This window comes from Dicentrarchus labrax, unplaced genomic scaffold, assembly GCF_905237075.1.
Source record: "Dicentrarchus labrax unplaced genomic scaffold, dlabrax2021, whole genome shotgun sequence".
NCBI classification, from domain to species: Eukaryota; Metazoa; Chordata; class Actinopteri; family Moronidae; genus Dicentrarchus; species Dicentrarchus labrax.
In genome coordinates, this window is record NW_026136716.1 from 2,972,767 (window position 1) to 2,994,141 (window position 21,375).

General features: G+C 41.3%; 1 long non-coding RNA gene across 2 annotated transcripts in view; it reads left to right on the forward strand.

Moving 5' to 3' along the window:
• Window positions 1–19,985, forward strand: part of LOC127378604 (uncharacterized) — a 62,915-nt gene extending 42,930 nt beyond the window's left edge. The window contains exons 2-3 of one of the 2 annotated variants that reach the window (XR_007888109.1): window positions 8,232–8,339; window positions 19,858–19,985. This is a non-coding gene — a long non-coding RNA (uncharacterized LOC127378604). Of the gene's footprint in view, window positions 1–8,231; window positions 8,340–8,433; window positions 8,597–19,857 lie in introns of those variants that run through there. The other variant, XR_007888108.1, reaches the window with a different exon arrangement.
• Window positions 19,986–21,375: the final 1,390 nt, after the last annotated feature.

Here is a 21,375-nt window from a genome sequence, read left to right on the forward strand (position 1 = left end):
CAGGATTAGGGCAACGGGGGCTGTAAAATCTACGCCTGATGAGGTGACTAGCTCTGCCTCTCAGCTTCAGCGCCTTACAGATTTGCCCACCTCTCTGGAACTTTCTCCCCTCACGCCGCCGCCGCTGCCGCCGCCGTGCTTGGTTGCAGCTCTCCGTCTCTCTCCCCCTTTGAAGTCCACTTTTGAGTGCATGCTTCGATGCCATCCATCCGAGCCCCCAAACTTTATGTTTCAGGCTAAATTGGCTGATTTCATTACCATTCAGGTGAAGATTGTGGGGAGGGCGGGGGGGGGCTTGAGGTTCTTCTTTTGGATTTCTTCTTAATGCACTTTCTCAAAACCTCCTTTTTAAAGAAAGAGAGAGAGAGAGAGAGAGAGAGAGAGAGGGGCAGCAGTGGGATGTCAGTACAGGGTGAAGCAGGTGCAAAAGGTTTAACCGTTGCCAGCCGAGACGCCAGGCCAACTCTGGCAGCTAATCCCCGAGGTATTTAATGAACTTTTTCTCTTAAACCGCCTCTGCTAATACTCAGAGGCCGTGCTCTTACACGTAGCAAGAGCACTGGAAGCCACAAAGACGACGATAAGGTTTTTTTATACCTGTAATAGAGGTTTTAAGGGGTAGGTCCTCTATTTGCAAAAGGAATGATTTAAATTTGCAGCTCTCTTCATCCTCGGGCTTGTCTGCTTTTTTGTGCGGAAAAACACTCAAATGTAAACAGTGTGTTGTTATTATTATTATTATTGAGAGGTGGATTGCTAAACCGTTTTGGGAAATCCAGTAGATATGTACTTTCTGTGATGCCTCCAGTGCTGGAGATATTTGAGCTTCCCCTAACCTTTTCTTGTGGTCTTATTTTCATGATTTTCATCTTTTGCCTCGTCTGATTTATTAGCGCCCTTCCACACTTCCACCCCTAACTGCACACACCACAAAAAAAAACACATGTACGCCAAAAGGAAAGATCTCACGAACAAGGTTGGCTGTCAGAACAATTGGGAGCGCTGGAAAATAAAGCTTCCTCGCTGGCGAATTACCTTTCCGCCTGTAATTCCAGAGATTTTACTGAAACATTAAGTGAACAGGCAGGCAGGGAAGAAGACAAAAAAAAAATGCTTGAAATATCCCTAGGCTATTTCTTTTTGCTCCAGACGTAGAGAAACAAAATGAACTCCCAAGTTCAGGTTGAGGCTCAGCTTAGCCCCGAGGTTCTACCAAGGAAAGTGTGTGTGAGTGTGTGTGTGTGTGTGTGTGTGTGTGTGTGTGTGTGTGTGTGTGTGGTTGTGAGGAGATCGGTCTGATTCCCTCTCCCCTCTTCTCTCACCTCACACACACTCACGCACGCACACACACACACACAAACACATCTACCCATCCCACAATAAATGAAGTGACAGGACAATTTGCATTACTGCCCCTGACTTGAGTCTAGCATTCACACACACATGCACGCACACACATACACACAGACCCACACAATTATACAATCACACTTGCACACATTCATCATAATGAGCACACAATCAGTCTTTTTATTTTACCTTACACTTTATTCTCTGTCTGACACCATGAATATGGAGCTGTGGGTTTTTAAGACAAGCAATATTAAGCAAAAAAAGGGGTGGGGGAGTGTGCGTTAGTGTTTGTAGTCATGTGTCATGTCGGGTTTGGATCTCCTTGGTAAAGCCTCGGGGTCAGGTGTTAGGTTCAACACTTGTGCAGAAATCAGGATGACCTGGACGGCCCCGGGGCTGCAACACCAAACACAACAAACTGACGGAGGCAGGGCACTAACACTGCCAGGGTAGAATCATGGGTAAAGCTAGGCATTAATCCTATCTGGGCTCGGTGTGTTATTCCCAGAGTAATGGGTTCAAGTCCTCAAAAAACAAAGCCCTTCTCCACCGAATGTAGTTAACTGTTCCTTCTTATTTCCTTATTAGAAGTGGTAATTTTATTGACAAAAAATTGTAAGAACTTGTTTAGTTGCCTATCCGCCATTACAAACTCATTCATCTTTTTCCTTATATTCCTAATTAGAGTTGTAAGATAAGTGACTGAGGACTCTGGAGCACTTATACAGGCTTTTTGTACAAACCCTTTGTCTATCAAATCTTAAGCTAAACACATAGTAAAACATGTAGCTATAATGAGAAGACGAAAAAGGTGTCCTGTTGCACAGTGCAACGTGCAAACTTGATCAAAAGACTTTAAAATTGCACAACTTGCACAAAAATGCACGACATTAAATCTAAAAAATAATTTTTCAGTTTCATTTTGATTCTGGTGGTCCCTGTTTCCACCACCTCTTCATCTGATTTCAAGGGGAATCGTATTAAGAGTAGCTGTATAGAAATAGTCAATCTTCTCACGGATGTTTATGCGTGCTTACGTAGGTCATATAGAGGCATCGGTATTAAATTGTGAGTTTAATAACCAGTTAAAAACTCCCTGTTGTAAGTTTAGTTTGACAGAAAAGGACAATAATCAAATTATATAACTAATATAAGTTTGTCAAAAGACTGAAAGCTAAATCGAAATTAGATGTCACATCAAAGAAAGCTTAATACACATAAAGTCACACAGGAAGTGTGTCAGGATCTGAAATATGGCGACAGGGAGCTGTGGCTGCATGTCGAGGCCCACAGAAATGAAGAAACCGCCAGAAGAGAATGGCGTCAGCGCCTCTCTGGCTGTCCACCCGTGGCAGATCAATAGACTTGCCAAGCGTCGGACACACTGCCTCTCTGACGGAGGCGTGCTGGAGCACAGGGCCGGGAATAAGTCGAGGGGTTCAGGGCGCGCCGCTCCATCATGGCGTGTCACGGCGATGAAATGAGTTGTCTCCAGCCACCAGATCGATGGCTGACATAAGAGCGTCTAGCTGCTGAGTTTGGCAGATGGAGGAAGGGAGGAGGGAGGAAGAAAAGAAGGGGAGCGGGCGTCCTGAAGTTATTACCTCCACCTCACTGTCAGAAATCACGGCGTGATGCATTACATGTGTTCCCTGTTGTGTAGTGTGTGTAAGGGGAGCACAAACAGAGGGGAACGGGATGAAAAATGCAGTTTCCGCTCCATTCGTCTCCCATATACCACTGTGTTCTCACGGACAGGCGGGAGTGTCCCGGCGTACTTTTGTTTGTAAATAGGCATCACTCATAGCGGCGTTTCTTTCACAACAGCAGCCAAACTGAAAGATTTACATTCTACATTTGGAGCTTTTAGACGTCACTTTCATTCATAGTGAGTATGATGAAGCTGCTAAAAATGATCTTCAGTTCTTGGAATCACAAGAAAAAGAAATATCACCATTATTAAGTGCACACCTTGCTGTTCAGTGTCCCGTTTTGACCGTGTGTCAAGAATTACTCACATTTTTAGCTTATTTTTATGTTTTATTTTCAGAAGAATTGATCAATTTCTCAACAAAAACAGGGGACAGTGATCTATATTCTTATGTAAATGCATGGAAATACCTATCAGAGTTACTTAGAGCAGTCACATGCACACCCACACACACACACACCCACACACTAACACACTTGAATGGTCAAAAACAAAGAGAGGGTGAAATAACTCTTTAGTACTAAAGACATCTGAATAGCAATCCACCAGTTTACCCTCTGTGCATGTGATGATGAATACCATTTAAATAAGCTCAGGCCACGCCCCTTGAATCATTTGATGACGATTGATCATGACATGCTAATTTTTCAAGGGTAATTTCCAAAATGCGCCTCACACGTAACGTCTGGACTTATTAATACAAACGGCAGGACTTCGTCTCCATGCCCCCCCTTGGCATGCGACGTTGTTCGTCTGCTGCCTGGCAATAATAAATCACGCCGTGACAAGTGCAGCACTCTTAACCTTGATGGACTGAGAATCAACGACCCCCTTCAAATAAAGCCTGATTACGCGATTGGCATCGATCATTGCTCTTGTCTGCTTCAATAAGGAGGTGCTTATTCCACTGCTTTGACCCCGACGTCCGAACCAGAAATAAATAAAATAGAATGAATGGCCAGGACTTTAGTTTGAAGAACCTCTAATTCCTTTAATGATGACATTCTTACCCATAAGAAAAGACTCCACTCCTTAACAAATCATTTCATTCTGTGTTTTCATTTTAGTTATTTTTCTATTTATACGATGGTATATATCTGCCTCAGATTTAGATTTCTGTTCTCCATGAAGTTTTTTAACTAATGTGGTTCACTTAAAGGTTAGATAAAATTATATTCAATGAACATTAACTATACTTTGGACTCGGATTGCCTGAGCAGCAGCTTCTCAGATTCAAATAAAGGAATAATCTGGCCTGATTGGATGGATATCAAACAGCTTCTCGACTGTGAAGAGACAGATGAGGGAGTCCTGCTGGGAGAACTTTTGTGAAACTGCCCAAAATAAAATTACAGAATGAAATGCAGAAATGTTACCTTCTTCAGTTCAATATCAAAATATCTTAAGTACATTTCTTTGATCATATTAGGTGTGTGTGTGTGTGTGTGTGTGTGTGTGTGTAATTGAGGAGGATTTCATACTATAAAATGGTCCTTTCATTGTTATTATCATATCAGAAAAATGATTATTATTCTTTTAATTAAATGTTGTAAAGATTCTAATTATTGGTGAAGATTTTCACTTTTTCTACATAAGATACAATTTAGGTTTAAAATTAGGTAATAGATTATCTGACTGATGAAACAATGTGCTAAGAGAGACCTCTGTGGCATGTGAAAGAACAACAACAACAGTTGTTTTATTTTTACTTTTATCTCACTTCCGCCTACCCACCCAGGGAGGCCAGGGGACCCACGGGTGCTACCTCAGGTCTGGCACGCCGACCTGTCTGTCAGTGTTACTCGCAGGGGCTTGAATGCACCGTGACAGGTGCCAATCTGCGGCGCCTGCCGATAACCGTGTCGCCCAGCCAGCGCTCGGAGGCAACCTTAGCAGCCGCCTTAACAGATGCAAACATCTGAAGTTGTCGGATAGTTTAGGAATAACAATGGTGTTATTGCATTTTGGTGGATCCTGAAATGTGTCTCCTACATTCTTTGTGGTTGATTTATGGGTTCTGAGATGAAGTGATAACCTGTTTAATGCTTGGTAGGATTTTTTTGTGTTTGTGTGACATTTACCTTTGCTGTCATATGCTTTATGCATGAAGCTCCTGTGTGCTGCAGTCATCATATGTACATGATTATCAAATCTCTTTTTCAAATCGATAGTAATGTAGTAATGTTATGTATTGCTGTTGTTTTTTTTGTTTACTTTCTGTTCTGTTTATTTTCTGTTAGCGAAATTTGTTTGTGCATTTGTTTGACCTCGTAGATGTTTTTTAAAGCAGCAAATGTCAGTTTTCATTCCCTGGATATAAGTTGGACCTCTAATGTGTCACAACAAATGCTGAAAAAGATTCTAAGAACATCAACTGGTATGAAAATGTACTGAATTATCAGTTAAATGCGATGCAGTGAACTGTATGTCAGGTGGAAAAAAACAGAAACCGGCACTGTTTCCCAAAGGAGAGAGTTGGCATTTCTACTCACATAACCCACTTCCTGTTTATATGGCGTGTGTGTGTGTGTGTGTGTGTGTATGTATATATTTATATGCCGATGGTAGTAACAGGTGTCTGAAGTAATGACACACACACCAACACACACGCATATTAGTAATAATAGTAGTAATTTTGCACAGATACAGGTAATGCAGGTGAGTAGAAAGTGTAGATAATGCAGAGACTCTAAACACACATATACAGGTGGATTAAAAGATCATGTAAACACCTTAAAATAGCTTTAATATATTTAATATATCAAATATTCAGTTTTAAGTGTGCGTTAGGCAATTTGGCCTTAGATGTTTTCTTTTGAAAATATGAAAGTGCTGTCTGATCTATAACATATTTACTTACATCATATACTGTATATTCTACATCTGTTTGTGACAGCACTTCATCAAAGCCGAATCACACCCAGTGTTCAAACCCAAAATCCAAATTTTTATGCCTGCACAACACATTGGCATTACATCAAATGCAAATCATTCTATAACCCTTTGCCTTTGGCACTTTTAGTATCTTTTAGTAAAAGTAAAATTTTGTGGGTTAAACAATTCTTATCTTGGTTAAGAAGGTCTGTTTACTAATAACAACAGGTACTACTTTGCCTTCAAGAACAGTTGTATCTTCTGTGACTGGAGAATTCTGTCAAAGTCTAACAAAATAACCTGATCGATTGTACCATAGTCATCTTGTCTTCTGCTCAGACACTACAAGGTTAAACCTGTGTTACAGAGTTGGGATGTGGAGTTTTCTTCGTCATTCATAGCCTAGCTGTCACAAAATGTCTGCGGCTTCTTTAGAAAGCCCAGTAATTGTGATATGGTCGCTAAACAAGGTGAAAAAAGAGCATGACGGGTGATATTAGATTATGAGGGAATTATTACGACTCAGAGTTGTTTGCTTCTGCATACATTTGTTGTAGACAGCTGCTGACTGGGAAAGATTGCGAGATTGTGTTTGTTCACTGGCTACCACTTCACACACACACACAGAAAACCTGAAGTCCAGTCTTCTTCTTGTTTTCCTGCCCTCCCTCTCAGCAGATTTCCCTTCAGGAGCCTCCCTGCTCCTCCCACACACTGGAGATCAATTTGTCTTGCCGACAGGAATCCATATTTTTCTCATCGCAGGTACTGCTTCTTCCTGGACCCCCCACCCCCTATTCGCATCCCGCCCCCGGTCCACCCCTCACCATCACCTCTTTGCAACCGTCCATCCACCTCCCCGCCCTCTGATCCCCTATCCACGTGCAGCTGAATCAGCTCTCAGCCCTTGCTGCATGGACAACAAACTAACTAACACACACACACACACACACACACACACACACACACACACACACACACACACACACACACACACACACGGTCACACACACACACACACTGTACTCCTATGTACTTACATAAATTCATGTAAAAACCCTGGAGAAGACCCATACCACCACACATGCCTGCCCGCACATACACTTGCATTAACAAACACACAACTGTCTTCCTGTTCTTGTTCAATTTACATTGTCTGAGTGGTGAACGCTGCTGGTCCCTGCGGCTGTTTTCCAAAGGTATTCCATCACTCTGCAGCAAAATCGGAAGGGGAAAAAACAACGAATGCACTCAAAAGTGGGTAGAAGAAGAATAAGAAAAAAAGCAGCAGTTTGATATCAACAGGGGAGTGGATGAGGGAGGGAGGCATTTTACAACACGTTTTTCTCTCACCGTTGTCTACCTTGGTCCAAGGAAAGACTGGCGGGCTCCCTCGTGGCAGCCGCCGCGATCAATACTACACAAGAGTTGAATTAGACCTCAAGTGGAGTGCACGTCTACCTTGGCGGAGGCAGGGGCCGACCTGAAATCCCTTGAACATTTACTTTCTTTCCACCGAGTTAACCAATAACTGGATGAAATGAGAGGGAAAAGAGCAGCTGTCTTTCCTGTTTCTTATCTCTGCTTCCCCCCCATCCTCTCTGTCTCTTCTTCTCGTCCTTGCTCCTCGCCGTCGCTCTCGGCGTTCAAACTCTCAGTATCTGTTTTGGCTTTAAAAGAGTCACTTGAGCAGAAATGAAATGCACAATTAGCAGATATCCAGAAGAAATGGGACACACGCACATGTGCAAGGAATGCATGCATGTGTAAGCATTGCACACACACATTTTTTCACATAGCCTTAATTTAATCATGTCCTCTCATTGACACTGACTCATGCTTCAGCAGCTTACAGGGACAAATGTTTTTTAAAGCAATAAAAAAGTGAGACATCAATGCTATCTTTTCAACTTCATTTTTGTTATCTGTGCGCTGCTCACCTGTCATTCAATGAGGGCAGGGTTGTGACATCTTAAGAGTTTGGGTGAAATCTTAAGCTTGGTTTGACGCGTGTTGTCTGGTGTACATTCCCATGACATGCATGCTCCCAGTGTCAAAGAGCAGCCAAACAGAAACAGTAGAAAATGTGATATGTGATACAGCATTGCACATGAATAAGGATCATTGTCTTTGTTTTTTTAACAGTTTTTGCCAAGTAATTTGCTGATTTGAAAAAAAAGGAGCATATGTATATAATTCGAGCATATATATAATAATGTTCCCAAGGCAGCTGTAGGATATCATGAGTAATTGAACAATATACTGATGGTTTTTTACCTTGTTGTGTTGGCAGGACAAGAGTGGTGTCTGAGTTAACCACAGAGTATCACCATCATTTTCATCATCATCATCTTTCCATCCACCCCTCCTGCACCTGCCACCCCGACTGCTGGTGAATCAGGTAGGTGCCTTTTCCCTGCCAGATGCCTCCAACTGAATTTGGGTCAGGAACACACACAAAAAACACATGCACACTTTCCCTCCTGGATCAATAGGAGGCACTCAGTGCAGCTGACGCCCTCTCACACCTGATACTGCGCCCAAACACCCTACAACCCCCCCACAACACACACACTCCAACCTGGCAAGGGACCAATTACACCAACCGGAGGGAATTATCCAGAGTCCCGCTCTTGTCTGGAGTGATATCTCCAAGGATTACAGGTACTTAGCTCCCATTATGTCTGCTCTATTACCTGCCCGCCGCCTCTTAACACACACCAGCCTCCTTTGTGTTCGCCTGTTTGCACAACAATCCCTCCCATCGGCCTGCTACCTTTTCACTTCTCAATGGCCGCTTTGTGGGGTTGAGAAAGGTGTGTGTATATGTGTGTGTGGAGAAGGGGCTGGCAAAGAAGCACACACTTTCACTCCCACTCACTTCTCTCTCCAGGTACATGCTGTCTTACTTAGCGCATTTTCACGCTCACAGTTTTTACAAACACACAAATGTTCTTTCCTAGTCTCTCACACACACTTTCTCTCTCTCTGAACTACACTACACACACACTCATTCACCTACCCACTCTTGTCACACAATCTTTCTGTAGAGTCAAGAGACACACACACACTTTTCAATTAAAGATGAATTTTTTTGTAGACTAGCACAGACATATACACACACTCAGCACATACTGCACACACACACAGGCATGCAAACAGCTCCCTTCTGCACACACACACTCATTTGTGCAAACGCTCATCATGTCATCACACCTGTATGCACACACACTGCTCATACACCCACTTTCTTGACACACTTATACAAATTATCTCCTTGTTGCCAGACACACTCGCTCATTTTATCTCTATCAGAAACACTCACTCAGTGCACACCCTAACACACACACTCCTAGACAAGAGGTAAGCTGATCTCTCTGACAGACAGACGACTGGCAGCTTGGAGAGCCGAGGGCACTGAGAAGGTAATTACCCGTGACAGACGTACCTGTGTAGGTTTCACCTCCTCCTTCTCCTCTTCCTCCCTCCTCCTCCTTCTTGCCTCACTCCAACCTGCACTTATCACAGTTACCATCTCACCGCAGCCACTGAAGAGATTTAATTGGAAGATTAAGGTGTTTTAGGCATCGATTTCATGTCGACTCTGTTTACTTTTCCCCCTCTCCTGGGTGCAGAGGCACTTTCCCACCACTGGAGTCGCTATACTGTGTTAAGTGTGAAGCAATGTTATTCTGTAAGGCTACACTTCAGAGTTGAACTATTTGAGGGCAAAGGCATGGTATTCAATGTAATACTACTAGTATTAATTTATTTTTTTCTTTTCTCACAAAAAAGGTATTTTTGTACTTTACATATTTGGTTTTATTCTCTCGCTGTTGATAGTAATATTTAAATTAGCTTTTGTTTTTATAATTCAAATATTTGGAGTCATTTGGATATAATGTAAGTGTCTTTGTGAAGGAAGGTTATAAGGTGACCCAGTGTTTATCACTGTCACGTCTTACTAAGAAAGCGCCAGGATCGATTCACAGATTTAGTCCTGTGTGTTAGAATGTTCTGCCCGTGTTTCATAGTAGAAATACAAGCAGCTCAGGTTGACTGGTGGTTGAAAATAATCCATTGGTACATGGAAAGATTATTTGGACTCGGTTGGACCCTGAATGTACTTTGTGTGCAGGGATTGCTTTGTGCAGTGATAATTAGTATTCAACACAGGAAACCATTTTGACATACAGTTTAGACCACGAGTAGGTTAAGTGTTACCACTTTCCTGGAAGTCACACTTGGGCCAATATTTGCAAATTGAAACTGTGCGGAAGCATACAAACATACACCTACAGATCGTACACACATTTACATACTGTTAATAAATTCACATATCTTTTAAGCAGGTGTTAAGGCGTCCCTGAGGTCGTATTCCATCAAGAATCAACAACCTGTTATCGACACCAACTACCTTCCCTTTCTTTCCCTTGATAACCGCAACCATCTGGCATCGGGCCACAAAAATAGACTCAAAATCGTTGGTAACAATTAGTAGTCGCTATAGCCAGGGACCACACAACAACCCACCTGATTTTCATACCCTGCATTTCTTCCCCCCTTCCCCCACCCTCATCAGGACGCTATCAATAGCCAGACACCTGTTTCCTGTCAACGCAAGCTAGGCCCTCTATGGCTGCACCTGTATGTGCTTACACAAGAGCCTCGAGAGGAGTATTTATGTGGATGGGACTGCAGGGCTGATATCAGGCTCCGCTAATGCAATCACAGGAAGGACAGGGAACACTTGACAAGTGTGAAGCAAGCCAACGGTGGGCTGAATTCACTCAAATCAAATCAGGATGTGGATTTTCAAAAGAAGCTCCAACGGGAAATCTTTTGACCCTGAAATGACTATTCAGATGATTAAAATGATTGGTGTGCATGTAGGCTAATCTTAGAGGAAAATCAGTTTTAAAGGGAACGTTAGAATGAGTATTTGTCCAGGGATGTTTATTTTTCAATGCTCAGATTCAAAACCAATTCCTGCTCCATACAACTCACCTAAAGGCGTTTTCTGCTGTTTTGAAATTTTTTTAAGATGTTGCAGACCAAAAAAGCAGTTTTATCTCAGTGATGCAAAACCTGTTGTTGCTTTCTCCGCCTTCCTCCTGACCATAGTCGAGATGGCCCAGGGAATAGTAGACCTAATATTTGCTTTTCTTTGTGCATGAAACCATTTCCGTCTGGCTGTTGTTTTATTGTTGTAACACGTACACCCCTAACCAATGTTGCTCCATCGTCACTACTACCCAGAATCCCCACAATGCACCACAATGTGAGACAGGCTAAACCTGTAAGACTGAGTTACTGATGCATCTTTAATTGAAGCTCCTTTTTGTGAATACTTGAAATGAATCTGATTTCATCCCATTGTCACAACATCTGTTATTGTCTGGTTCATTCATTGTGGACAAATATGCTAGATTGTTGTTACGTTACTGTTTTTTGCAGTTCTTGGTGAAGTGAAGTAATGTTGTTGTCCTTTTCTGGTACTTCTATACTTTGTATTTTGTGGTTTTCTAGACATATGTGTCTCTTTAATCTAATTCCCCTCTTCCAGCACTGCATTTATTTTACATATGGCATCTATTGCATGTCTGTCTGTACCAGGACAGGGATCCCTCTTCCATTAATCCTCCTGAGGTCTCTCCTATCTTTTTTCTCATCTGGATCATATGTCTATATAATGGGTCTCATATGTGATACAGATTGTAAAACCGTCTGGATCAAACTTGTAAACTTGTGATTTTGGGCTACCGGACTTGACGTAATAGTTAACCTCTCATTCTAGATAGCCATTCAGCCCTGACTGATGACTGTCTGCTTCAACTCAAGTTGAAATGCAGCCAGTTATTCAGCAGGGAAACCAGTCAGTCAGTCTCCCACACAGCCAGCCATCCATTACCTCTAAACCAAACAGAGAGCCAGACATCGAGGAACAAACTGCAGAGTCAAGCATGGAAGGGCAGGTGATTAATGCCAACACAGTGTTTCCCTGTTCTTGGCCAAAGTGTTATTGATTTGATTTTGGAAGGGCGAGAAAAGGTTAGCATTTGCAGGCCATGGTTTGAGGTCACCGGCCTGTGATAGGGGAAGTAATGACCCCTCCCTCCTCAGTAGGAGCTATCGAAGCGGTCAACCAGGAAATGGAGACAATCCCCAGCCAGGCGCAGAGCGACGTTCTGTCCTTTACACTGCCGATATGTGTGAAGTGGACATTCACCGGCTATTGAGTGCCACATACTCCTACACCTAACAGCCATTATAAGTTTTAAATGGACAAAATGGCAAGACAGAGAAGTGGAGAATGTAGAAGAAAATTGCTGTGGGTTTTTACCAAGGACCCACTTTCAACCTCACTGACTGAACCCAGGGATTTGAGTGAACTCATGTGGCAGTAGGAGCAATTGTACAATTGGTCATATTAATAGCACAAACAGCGTTTTTATTTCAGAAGCTAATTCTGTGAGGACTGCTGACTATTTGTAATATCTGGTGGATGTTTGAAACATTGCCTTGTGGCAGAGCCAATCCAAAAGTTTCTGTGTCAGCCCTGCTGTCAAAAACATGAATCAGTTATATTGAAGTACCATCGATGAACAGGCCTGCATCTTACAGGTTGCATGGAACGATCTGATCTGAGTCACAGCCTTGTTAAAGTGACTAATATTAACATTTTTCGGTGGAGAGTCAAAGGGCTTGTTCAAAATAAAGACGACCAGATCATGTTTATTTGCTTCTGATCACAATTAGTGTACTTTCATATCGACTGTGGACACCATCTCTCTATTGATATTTATTGAATAGTGTCTGTAGTTTTTTTGTATATGTGTACAGATAGGAAAGCATTAAGACATAATTATCCTTATTCCCAGCGTGAAACATTCTAATATTTAGGTAGAACGTTCAAGAAACAGCAGTGCTTTAGAGTTGCATAATGTCCAAAAACCAAAATAAAGTAGTAATGGTTTGTAATACCAGTAATAGTGGTATTAGTGAGTAGGTAAGATGTATTCAGCGTTTGTAATCCCAGGACTGTTGACACTATTTGAATTGAACTGATTTCATAATTGTGCATTTGGAGTGTAGGCCACAGTTGGTTCATTATCAGAAGGTACCAGTACATTTCAAAGGTAGAGCAGAACAAGTTTAGGTAGACTATAAGCATTTGTAGCATTACTGTTTTGCTTCAGTCACTTCTCATGTGACTGGAAGCTGTGATCTTGCTATGCAGTTACTACGGAAATTAAATAACTGCAAAGCATGAAAAAACGTAAATAAATGAGATTCATCCAAAGCAGGGTAAGACATGTTCCCTTGTACATCAGGTACATGACAAGATCACACTCCCAGAGTCGAGTTAATTTTCGTGCCCCCACCTCCATCCTTACCCTCCCTCCATTCGCTGTCATTTCAGGGAAAAAGGTGCTGTAGCCATATGACAGTAATTAACAACTGACAAAAATATCCCCTCCCCTAACATGAGGTGGGAAATCACAAAAGCCAGAGTTATTTTCTCATTAATTTACCAGCTCTGCTCTCTTTTACGCCCTGAGACGGCAACGCAAGACCTGACGTACGAGTTTAATAAGGCACCGTACTGTTTGTTTGTGTGGAGTTTTGGGGGAAAACTGCTGCTTTTGATTAACAGTGTGATCCTTCAGGTTGACCTTACTATAGACAGTGACGTGTATTATTATGATGTGTTTCAAACAATTTGTAGGTGTGCAACATATATTTTTAGGCTGTAATGGTTATATTTTGACCCCACATCATGTCCCGTTGTATACACTTTTTCTGTATGAGTACTGAGAGAGCGAGTGAATGAGGACATACTCATCAGATCTTACATTCATCAGGCACATTCATTTGGCCATTTTAGTTTCTTTATTATGTTTTCCCAAAACCAAAACACATGAATTGAAGATGCCCGTTGTTCATAAAAAGTAGACTATCAAAGCAGGTCTAGTTGTGATCAGTCTGATAAAGAGTGCTGTGGTTTAAAATAATAACTATAAAATTGTTTGTTTTAAAGATTTGAGAGCTGTCAGTGTTCAGACTTCATTGTTTAGATAGCTCATTATCAGTTTGGCTCCTTATTAACCTTTTTTATAAGATATTTCCATCATAAGCCATAACATTTGTGAAATTGATCCTGTATTGGTAACGTGAGTTTAGGTATGTTTAAATCCTGCATAAATTACACTAAAAACTAAGTAGTAGTCACGTTTTCCAGGTGAATTCTACATTGTCAACATCTGTTAGTGTCCACAGCCATCCATATCTTGTGTGTGAGGTTAGTAATTTGCCACATACACTCTCAGCGACAGACAGATGGTTTCATATTCACAGATAGCAGACTTTCTTTTTCTACCCTCCCTCTGTCTATTTGGCTACCTCTACTCCCTTTGACTTTCCTTCTCCCTCAGTCAATAATAGGATTTGACTGATATAGATTTTTGAAGTCCACTTCTTGCAGATTGAAGTTGGCACCACCCCCTTTAGCACCGTAAAGCAGTATTTGGCACATGCATTTGCAGGTTGGCACTTCTGGTTATTGTTAAATAAAATCAGATACCTCCATCATATAAATGGATAACTCAGATTTGGGTAATACCTGATTTTTATTAAAAGGCCAACACGATTCTCATAATATCTGTATCTTTCTAAACCATATATCTAGCCTTTTCTCCTTTAACTCTTTTTTATTCTCTCTGTTTCTTTCTCTTTGCCATTCTGGCTATGTCTCTCTCACCGCCGGAGAGCCAGACAAAGCCTCATCGCAGCCATAACTACACACAGAGAAAGAAACACACCTCCTGGATGCCTCAGAGAAGCTAGAGTTTGTCATTGACATGTTTGCTCTTTAACAAGAGGAGAAAAGGAAGACAAGTGCCTCACTTTAAGAATGTTTGCCCTAGTATACATCACCACCCCATCACCCCCATCCTTGCTTCCAAGCCGTGTTGCATCAGACTGAGGGGATAGGTGCCATTACGCCTGCGTATTTAAAGCCACCTAAAAGTGTGGAGCAGGTGGCGCACAATGCACTCTTGTTGTTATTTGGTTCGCGCAGTCAAGATGGCAGATTTCATAATGCTTTCAAATGGCACATAACAGGGAGAAGCCTCGCAGGACTGCCAAGAACAATTTTGCCAGGAGCCAAAGAGGAGCAGCAGGCTGTAGCACATACCTTTTCTACAAAGAGAAAGAGGAAAGGGGGATGTCTCTAAATGCACAGTGTGGGATCATAAATCACCTTTTAACTATCGAGTTTGTTTGCTGAATTCTAATAAGCTTTTTAGTAACTGTAAACTGCAAATGATCCCTTGCAGCAATGCCAAAGAGTAGTGAAACAGTAATTTAGAAAACAGAATAAATGCAAAACAGGTAAAGTCTACATAAAGAATATGAGGCCATGTTTTGTTGGACAAATGAAAAGCCAACAAAAAAGTTTCATAATGAAATTTCATTCGCAGAAAGTGGTAGTTCTCTGAGAAGACCGTACTTTTGCAATTTGGTACATTTCCTGGTAAAAAAAAAAAAAAAAGATGTTTGTGTCTGCAAACCATTGAGGTATCAGTGATGAATTTTAAAGTTGGATTTGATGGGAAGGTTGTAGAGATGGGACTATTTCTGCTTACGCGTACAGCATGACATCACCAATATAGATTTTCTTTCTTATGAGGAGACATTAATGGGAAAAAACATGAGAGAATACAAAAATCTACTTTATGTTTTGCTATATATTGTTAAAGGGTCATGCATGACATTATAATGTGGAAACTTAGCTAACAAGGTGATGTAAAGTAATTTGTTGATGTTGGGAATACTACTAAAATACTTCTGGTGACTCTCCAAATCATTGACATAACAATCCATCATCCCTTCTTCTTTCCCACAAAACAAACAAATAAATAAATCATTTTAAAAAATGATTTCAAACTGATAGCCTACTCTCTGTCGGTCTCTTGGCGAAGCCTTGCTGCTCCGTGGAGGAACTCGGCAGGGACTCGTGTCTCATCCACCCGTTCAAATAAGCCCACAGATGTCGAGAGGACTCCCCCACCAACACCACCGCGCACACACACATTCGACCCACCTCCAACACTGTTTGTAATGAAATCTAACACTTGGAAGAGGAGAAGTGGACGGACCACCTGTGCATCCAATTGTTCTGCATTCGCAGACACGCAGGAGAGAAAAGAGAGAAGAGGAAGAGGGGGAGAATGGGTAGAGGAATCAAAGCTGCAAGAACACACACACACTGATGCACACATGCAAATACAGAGAAGAAAGTAATGCACACTATTTAGGGTATTTGAAGAAAGAAAAATTGGTTCACATAATGTTTTCAAGTGTAACATATACACACACACATTCACAGATATAAAACATGAACAAGAGCCAGACAGCAGCTCCTGACATCAGGTTGTAACAAACTTTATTTAAACCTGCCAAAAACATATATATATATATAATGTATCTATGAACAAGTATAATTACAGGGCTATTAATGCATTATTAATGTATTTCAACAGCTCCTGTGAAGGATCAGCAACTGGTTTATAAATACTGTATGGATACTTGATGAGAAAATATAAATGTACACATGAACAAATACTAATAGCTTCTTATTTCTATAAAAAGTTTAATATTGTTGTTTATTTAGCACCTTTAAAAGCAGCCTTTACAAAGTGCTTGACAGACAAAGCAAAAGCAGGCAATATAATAACTGAAAGCCAATCAAAAGCAAGACAGAGTTAAGATAAAGTAAAAGAAGAAGACAAAAGACACAAAAACATAGTGGAGACGACATCAGAGAAAGCAAGTCTGTAAAAATGGGTTTTAAGAAAAGGGAGACAATAGTGTGAATCCATGATTGGGGTGATGTGATGCCGTCTGTTAAAACCAGGAAGAAGCCTCTCTGTTGCATTCTGAACTAGTTAGAGGCGTGAGAGTAACTCTTGGTTTATGCCAGGAAGGAGGGAGTTACTAGCCTGGGAACCAGATGAGCTCTGCAAGCTCATGTTTTATTTGTTCTGTCAGATGCGTCCCATTGAGAGAGATTTCCACCAGTCCTGGATCTGATCGGGCCAATCACAAGAGTTTATCTAATATGGTCCCAGGTTTATAAGACGACAGTACAGAGGAACACAACGATAATGGCTATTTTCATAAACAACCAAGATGGCTTCTCTGTCAAATAAAGGTTTAAAAAACCCCATAAAAATAATAGAGCTGTTTAGAAGATATGTTTGTCGTACTTCCCAAAAGATCTGGTAAGATTAGTTTAACAATTACTCTTCATCACACTCTTCGTTGCTCGGATTGGTTGTAGGTCTATCCAATTTCATCGCCCGTTGATAATGCTCCTTAGAAATCAAAAATTAAGTGAGAGGTTCTAGACTAATTTGATGATGCAAGTCTAGAGAGTGACAGTGATGACGGACAAAACTATGAAAATAGGAACCACCTGAACATTGACTGAAGGAGGAGGAATAGTTATAGAGAGAGAAGAAAGACAATGTAGAGTAAAATTAGATGCATTCGTGATTCGCACACCTTGTAAACAGACACAAGGTACACACACTTATACATAAGTAGGGAACAATGGTTTCTTTGAAACAAAGCTATAAAGAGACAGAGAGAATCGGTATAGAAAGATGCCAGTAAGCACACAAGCACATGCAAACACACAAAACAACACACTTGCAATCACACACCCACACAAACGCACCTACACACACTCTCTCTCTGTTTTTCACACACACAAACAAGAAAGGAACAGCAACTACTTAGAAATGAGCCCTGACATTGCTTGTCACAGTCAGAGGCCTTGATCAGGATTTGCTCAGAGGACCTCCTACTTAGCACACACACAAACACACACTAGATCTGGGAGGGAGGGGGGGTAAAAAAGCTGAGGGCCATGTTGGAGGAAAAAGGGGAACCCGGCAACATCTGCAGTCTCCGTTGTTGATAGCGTTGCTGCCAGCTTGGAGTCAGATCACAGGGCTGGAGATGCTGCAGTCTGGGCTCTACCTCTTGGCCAACCTTCCCTCTCCTCAGATCCATACTTCCAAACCTCCTAGCTACCACCTGTTAGTTAATTTGCAGCGACGAAAAGGACACCGTGATACTGTGAAGTCAAACTCCTTCTCTCTATCTCCTCTTTCTCTCTTTGTCTGCATCTCTTTCTTCCTCTGTGTCGATCGCTCTCTTGGAGGTTGGTACACCCACGACAGAGTTTTCCCGGACTTGGAAGGGTTCAGGGCAATGTTTTTTTTCCATCTTCCCCCTGAGTTGAAGCTTTGATGTGAGAAGACTGGAGTCACAAATCCTTGTCCATTTACCATCAGAGATCATCCCCTAACTCGGGGCTTGGCACAACCCCACATGGCTAACGATTTGAGATACTTTAATTAGGCCAAAATGTGTCTAAAGATGCAGTTGCACCCCCAGACTTCCAGTACTTCCCATGCTAAAGAGATAAATAGACTAAATTCCTATGTAGAAGAGATTTTAGAGAGTATTTTCTATCGTTTCATGTCTTTCAGCCTTTGGTAATTTCTTGCTGGAAAGCCTCATGTGGGTGTGGCTCGCATTTTGGAAGCGATCTTATTGGCCCTGATGCATTTCGAGGCTCAGCTGATGATGTGATGATTTGGTGAAAATCGAAAAGCTCTGTTGAATTTCAGCATCTATATATAAATGCAGCAAAGCATGGCAAAGCAAAGATATCTTGAAGATGTGCCTTTTTCTCCAAACAACACATCAGTTCTACAGCATCTTTGCAAAGCAACATGACTTTTACTTTACCACTTTCTATTTATATCAGTTTGTGAGAAGAATGGTCATTGTGTGTTTTTACTTCTTCTGAAACTGACTTCTTATACTATTTACAGATTTAAATGTATTTTTTAAAGTAGTTTATACAAGAAAAAGCAAGAAAACAAGAATAATTGTCATGAACCTGAACTGTGTTTTAAATACCTATTAAAAAGCATAGCTACCTGTGTATCATCAAATCATTAGTAACAATTAACAACTGAATTTAAAGCTTTTTGAATAATATTTAAAATGTATAACCCTGTATAAGATCATGTCTGGGATGCAATTAACTCTTAACACTGCAGTTGTTAAAGGTAAATGCAGAGATTGTAGTAAATAATTTCAGTCACAGTTGAGCAAAAACTCAGTGACCGGGTGCGGTTAAACTTGATCACAAAAACATCAAAGTCAAAACCTAAGGTCCCCTTCTCCTCACAACAGAGATGAAGTTCACAACGTTGTTTCTACGCTTTAAGTTACAATCTCACATCCATGTGGATTTCCAGCAATAGATAGCACGCTTTTTTGTGTCAACATTGATTTTTCCCTCCCCCCTCCACCCCACTCTCCTTTTAATAGAGGAGTGTATGCTTCAAAGACCCCCATTTGCCCAAAGCAAGCTTGATATTCTTGCCTTTTAAAGCACCATTCCTTCTTTGTAGTTACGATCCCCTGTCTCATCTGGTGAGGGCGAGGGAGAGACGAAAACTTCTGAAGGTACTAAAGGTAGCACATGAAATCCCCCCCATCTAGGTGTGTGAAGTTCTGATAGTTGTGTCCGACTTGGAATCGATACGATACCCCCCTTAAGCCTGAAAAGTATGTGTTTGTACAGCCAAAGACAAGGTATTTCCAGACCTAAAATCAAAGGCCTCTTCTTCACAGATTCTTCGCCAGACAACTTTCTCCAAGCCAGGCCAAACAACAGCGCAACAACTTCAGAAAAGTGTTCACAGAAGTCTCGAGTTGCTGTTACATCCAGTCTTCTGCTGTCTGCTCAATTACAAGTTGTTGTTTCTCTCTCTCTGTCTGGCTGTCGCCCTCTCTGTCTATCTCTCACTGTCTCACTCTCCTCTCAGACTACTGTGAGGTGTTAAAAAGGAACCAACGGGGGATCTGTGCTCCATTATGCAGGTCTGTTCCTGTGCTGTCTGTTGCCGCCTCTTCGCACCTCATATTGCATTTTTGCCCGTCGAGACACACACACACACAATCTTTGACACACACAGAACCACACATACGCACAGGGAATTGAACTTTGGCTGCCTCTGTGTATCTTGTGCCAGGTGTAAGGCTAAGAGGTGCCTAACTTCTTCTCCGCCCCCTTAGGCCATACAGGCATGTTCGAAAAGAAAAGAAAAGTGGTTGTGTGATCCAGACATCCATTACACGCTGTGTGGGCGATGCTGCTGCTTGTTTTTTTTTGTTTGCAGAGATGGAACTGCTAGAGTAAAGGTGCTACATGGAGCCTTGCATTTGTAATGATCAATATATCATTGTCAGATTAATTGTGATACCTTGGTGTTATTACACCATCTGAGAAATGAGACCAAGGTGGAGATGTGTGTTTTATCTCAAACCATGGAAGTGTTACTGGTGTGGTGTTCAACAAAATTCAGACATAAAATCTTGTTGCTTTTTTCCATCAACCTTTTTATTTTGTAATATCTGCAACCAACTTTAAGGATTATAACTGAAATATTTGTTGTTTTCTTTGATCCCTTAAAATGTTGTCATGAAATTAAAATATTATAAAATAAATTAAATATATCAACAAAGCGAGTATAAGTGACCCACTCTGTGCAGTGACAATTCTCATGTTGATGCGCTTGAACAAAGTTGTTGTATTTGGGAAAAGTTGAGAATCTCAACTGTATACCGTGCGATACACCAGGAGTTCATGGCTCTGGGAGAGGGATCCCTCCTCTGTTGCTCTTCCTGAGGGTTCCATTTTTCCCTTTTTAATGGTGTTTTTGGGGGTGTTTTTCCTTATCCAAATCGAGGGTCTAAGGACAGAGGTTGTTGCATGCTGCAGTTTGTAAAGCTCCTTAAAGCCATTTGTGATTTGTGCATTTGACTTGACTTGACTCTAATACAGGGCTGCAGCTAATGATTATTTTCATTATTTTCATTTTCTGTCAAACATCTTTGTCTTAATTTGTTATTTGTTTCATCTAAAAAATGTCAAATTAATTAGTGAACGGTGCATGTTTTTCCATCTGACTAAAGATCCTGTGTAATGTTAGCACAAAAAAGATTTAAGAAGGAATTTTTTACAATTTAATATCAGAATGGAAAAACCTCTTAAACACACTTGCTGTAGATACTGTATAGTTGCATATATTCAGTATTATACATACATTTTTCAGTTCCATCGCTCACTATAACTTGAGTATCGAAGTGCATTGGAGGATTCAGTTTCATTCTTCCAGTTTCAAACTCACTCTGCAAGTGCCCTTGAAGTACAGTATCTCCGTTTTCCCCAAGCTGCACCGCCAGGAAATGAAAGTCGACATTGACCACCCTGCCCACATCCAAACCCACTTGTACGACTCAACAGGAGCCGCTGTACTCCTCTGACCCCCCCTCCTCCCTCC